The sequence below is a fragment of the Dipteris shenzhenensis genome, chromosome 24 (assembly GCF_047967505.1).
Source record: "Dipteris shenzhenensis isolate YYH24624 ecotype China chromosome 24, Dip_SZ_1.0, whole genome shotgun sequence".
Classification (NCBI taxonomy): Eukaryota; Viridiplantae; Streptophyta; class Polypodiopsida; order Gleicheniales; family Dipteridaceae; genus Dipteris; species Dipteris shenzhenensis.
The window spans coordinates 42,087,235-42,092,593 of record NC_141619.1 but is presented as its reverse complement, the minus strand read 5'-3'; positions in this window follow the sequence as shown (position 1 = coordinate 42,092,593).

Genomic DNA, 5,359 nt, shown 5'->3' with positions numbered 1-5,359 from the left:
GAGGACGAGGAGGATGAAAAGGAGCAATAGAATTTTAGGACAATATTTAGTGGTTCAATACTTCGGCATTTCTACCATTTTGTAGTAGATTGCACACCTTGGTGGATTTGCCATTTTGGAGTTTGGCCCTTTTTCCATTTTGTAGTGCATTAGCACATTACTTCGACGGATTTGCTATTTTGTAGCATATTGCCATTACTTTGTAGACAGTTCTCATTGCAAAATTGTAATGTACACCTCCACATTTGTAACATTTAATTGTGATTTTAATGGGAAAAAGAATCATGTGGAGCAGGATGGGAGTGAAACAAGCCCCATCCTTCACCACATAATTTTTTAAAAGCTTCTGTAAAAACAATGGTATATACCGATGCCTATACCAAGATTGTAGTGTCGGTATATACCGATGCCTACACCGATGCCCATTACTCCATTGTCCTCTTTCCATATGCACATTCGAGCAACTTGCTGATTGTACAAGGGATCATGCACCACTATTGTGTGTGGTTGCACTTTGCGAACAACTTCCATAGTCATCGATCGGGGTTTCAAGACCCATGGTTCTGTCTTCAATCACAAGTTGACATTGGTGGAGTGCGACTATTTCATCTACAATCGTGTCTGCACTTGCGGAGAATCTATCCATTTGGAACAAGAAGGCATGGAGAATTCACAGTATTGACCCAAGGCAACCTACGTGATCCATTCCAATGTGTTGTAAATGAGATTATAAGAACTTACAAGTTGAATGTGAGATTCCAAATAGCATAGCACTCTTTCTAATGACTTAGTTGAGGACTCAAAGACCCTATTATTGGTGTATTAGAGTTGAAGAAGAAGAGAAACAGGCTATGAAGCCTCTTTGTAATACAATTTGACATACAAACACCTATTTCTAATAATATTCTTCTATCTAAAACAAAACCAAAAAAATTTCATGTATCTATGGCCAAATGGTGAATCTTTTGTTATGTCTATTTTAATTATCTGTTGTTTTTAATATTGCATCTTTTTTTATATTAGCTTGCACACAAAAGTTATATCACATTTTGATGTAACTTACAAGTCAATAAAATGTTGTTTGCCAAGTTTGTCCATTCCAATACATATGTAGAAGGGATTTGACCATGGCACCACATTGATTAGATGGAGTGTTTAAAAACCAAAATTTGAGATTTTCCTACATCACCTTGTAAAGGATTGATGCATTTCATGATTTTCTACAAAGAAATATAGATTTTGAAGGGGTAGATGAAGAAATTTGACAACTTTGGCCATTTCAATGTCAATTTTTGGCAAATGTAGAGGAATTTGATCACGGTGGAGAAGGCAAAGTTGGTCGGGACATCATGGGGTGTCCAGAAATGCCAAAACCCACCATGGCATGAATCTAGCCATTTGGACACCCTCCAAAAGGCCAAATTTGCATTGTGGTGGGTTTTTGCATTTTTGGACACCCCATGACATCTCGACCAACTTTGTCTTCAGTGCCGCGGTTGAATTACTTCAACATTTGCCAAAAATGGACATTGGAATGGCCCAAATTGTCAAGTCCCTTCATCTACCTAATTCAAATCCATGTGTCTTTATAGATGCATCAACTTTAACATAGATAAACATGGAAAAGAAAATATTTACAAAGTAACTTAGCAAATGACAGTTGGTCAATATGACAACTTATGTGCCTTGTAGCACAGCTCTGGTAAGACCCTTAGGCAATATATTCTCTATATAATTTCTTACGCTTTGGAGGAACCTTGTAGGTTGGCTATGTCAATGTAATTTTTAATTTAATCCACAAGACTTTGATCTTCCACTACATCACCTTGTAAATTTTCATTTTCTTTGATTATCTTGTCTTTGGAGCCACCTTTTAGGTTGGCTATGTCAATGAAATATTTGATATCACTAAATCACCTTGAAATAATTTGATGCATTACATGAGAAAATATATATTTTGAAGAGAAATCTCAAAATTTCATTTTCTATGTTTTCTTAGTCATGGAGGTTGGCTATGTCCATGTATCTTTTATGTTTGCTACTATATCACGTTGTAAAGGATTGATGCACTTCATGATTTCCTATGAAGAAATATAGATTTTGAAGAGGTAGATGAAGGAGTTTGACAACTTTGAACATTTTGATGTCCATTTTTGGCAAATAAAGGAGGAATTTGACCATGGCACAAAAGGCAAAGTTGGTTAGGACATCATGGGGTGTCCAAAAATTCATAACCCACCATGACACAAATTTTTGGACACCCCATGATGTCCTGACCAACTTTTCCTTTTGTGCCATGGTCAAATTCCTCCTACATTTGTTAAAAATGGTCACCAAAATTACCAAACTTGGTCGAGAGCATTATTTTGACTTGGAATATTCATAATATTTTCATAAATTAGTTTTACAAAAATATATATACAAGTAATAGAATTTAATTGCATGGAATATGAAGAGAATAGTAAAATAGCTATAACTTTTGCACTATAACTCCGATTGCAAATTTTTTTAGTTCAAAATCGAGAGCATGAGTAGCTCTATGATATTTGACTGGAAAATTATGATATTACTTGAATGTTCAAATTCAATGTAGAAGTCCTTCAAAAATCAGTCACAAGAGGGGGTCATAAATTTGTGATTACTTTGGATACAAATGAAGGAAAAGGGACAAGTTTGCATATAAAAGGTTCACCTCTCTACACAACAAACTTGGAGGTGGTGTATGCAATACTCTACAATTCAAAGCGACATTATCTTATATTGAATTAACAACACATTCAAAATTTCAACCATGACTCAATCAAAATTATTGCTTATGACATGGTATCTTGCAAGGAAGAGAATGTGATAAAATATACATTTTTGTATTATAATCTCTCCATGCAAGTACAAAGACTCTTCATAGCCTGTACCTCCTCTTTGCTACCTCTAATACATAGAAAAAAGAGGCTTTTGAAATCCCCAAGTAAGATCCTAATACTAATACCATTAAGGCTCTCCTCTTAGGGTAGCTAGGCACAAAGTTTTTTACACCATTTCCAATGGGATACAATGCAATAGGGGAAGCCATGTGATGTGGATCACAATGATCAAGCTGTCAATACTTTGATGCCTTCAGTAGTTAAGTAGGCCATTCAAAAGATTGGATGTTGAAGACCACAACGTATCCTCCAGCTCGAATAATATAATGCACCAATGAGTGATCTCAAATGCCTCATGCATCAATTCAATAACCATTACATTAGCAGACCTAACAAAGCACATTACATTAAAAGACCATAAAATATAAATCAATACATAGGATGCTTACCATCATGGCATTGTCTCCTTTAATGATGCAAGCAAGGCAAATAAGTATAAACTGTAAACTTTAGACATTAAAACTTTAGGCATGAAAACTTTATACATATTACCTGAAAACTTCACGAAACCACACAATAAAACCATCAATGCTTTTAATGTCCTCCATGTCATGAAGAAAACCTATGCAAATTCCAAAATGCCCAACCTACAATTTATGGACAGCTTGTACTAGTCAAACACATTGTTTGATGTTGCACGAGGGATAAAATGGACATTTTCATGCATTTCTCTAGATTCTTGCCTACTATTTCACCATTTCAAGTAAAGTTGGACTATACATTTCGTTTTCCATGACTAAAAGGTATTCCTACACATAACTTACAGACAGTCCATTGTCAGTTATATCAAAGATTCCACTACTTCCCACTCCTATGTTAAAATAGGATCTTGTAAAGAAGATAGGCAAGGAAGGTACATAGTCTAAGAAATACATCCTTCCTCTTGGGAAGCTTATGTGGACCCTTGCAAAACGTTGCATGACTATCTAGTTAGTCAAACTATAAGTTCAAGTCATCCAATGCATTTTTCATGTTCTAGAACACATCAGAGCTCACAATATTGTTTCTATCAGTTTCTTCTTGACCATGCCTCTAGACTAGAGCTCACAATATTGCCATCTTTGGCCACTTTGGTCACTTTGTTCCTGACGATGCCTCTACAACACACTAGAGCTCACAATAATGCCAGCTTGTGTCACTTTCTTCCTGACCATGCCTCCAAAACACACGAGCTCATAGCATTACCACCTTGTGTCACTATGTTCCAAACCATGCCTGTTGGGAAAACAATAGCTGTAGGAGAGGAACGAGCAGTTCTATCCTATATGAGAAGGAAAAAAAAGAGGGAAAAAGCTCCTCTAGGAGAGTGCAAAGAGTTGCTATAGCAGAAGGAAAAGTGCCTGTAGGAGAAAAAAGAGCACTTGTACCAGAAGGAGAAGCACCTGTAGAAGGGAAAGAGAACCTGTAGGATATGGCGGCTAAGCAAGAGGCCATAGAGCAAGAGAGGGCAAATCAAGAGAGGAAAGAGAAGGCAGAGGTAGAGCATTAGGGGATAGGAGCAAGAGGAGGCACAGAAACAATGAGAAGAGCAGGAGAGAGAAGACCAGCTTTAGGAGGTGCTGCAACCCAAATTTTGAAAAATGGAGGGAGAGAGCAGCTGGACCAGAGCAAAGGAGAAGAGAGAGAGGGGGCAGTGCAGTAGGCTAGAGGATAAAAGAAATTCGTCCGAAAGGTCCCACAATGGAGGGAGAGGGAAGTTGGACCAGAGCAGAGGTGCAGAGAAAGGGGGTAGACCTACAGTAGGCTAGAGGACAAATGAAATTTGTCCAAAAGGTCCCACAATGGAGGGAGAGGGCAACAGAGAAAGGGGGCAGACCTGTAGTAGGCTAGAGGACAAAAGAAATTCGTCCAAACGGTCCCACAATGGAGGGAGAGGGTAGTTGGACTAGAGCAGAGGAGCAGAGAAAGAGCGGGTAGACCTGCAACACACCTAAGGAGAAGAGAAATTTGCCCACAAGGGCCCACAAAGACATAAATGAGATTTGGGGATAATCTGGGGTGGGTGCACATGGGAGGGTGGTGAAGCGTGGGTTAAGGGGGGGGAGGATGGTTTGGGTGGTCTTGAATGTAAAAGGAATAGCCAATAGGGGATCTCTACATGCCTGCCATCCCTCACCTCAACATACCATTGCCCCACACAAAGGAGCACTCTCATTGGTACACCTCAAATCCCTCTCTAATCCCTTGAAATTAGGAAACACTAATTGGAGGCCCTTTTGAGACCCCATTTCTCCCCTAATGAAATATATTTATAAAAAAAACATTCTTTACAAAAATAATCCTTTTAAATCACAAACAATAAACCATAAACTAAGAGCTTTGCATTTATCCATTTTGCATCCTAGTGTGGGTAGATATTAGCTGGCTTGAGCAAGCCCACCACCGACACTGGACACTTTTTAAAAGGATATAAAAACTTACAAATTAGTTTGGAAGCT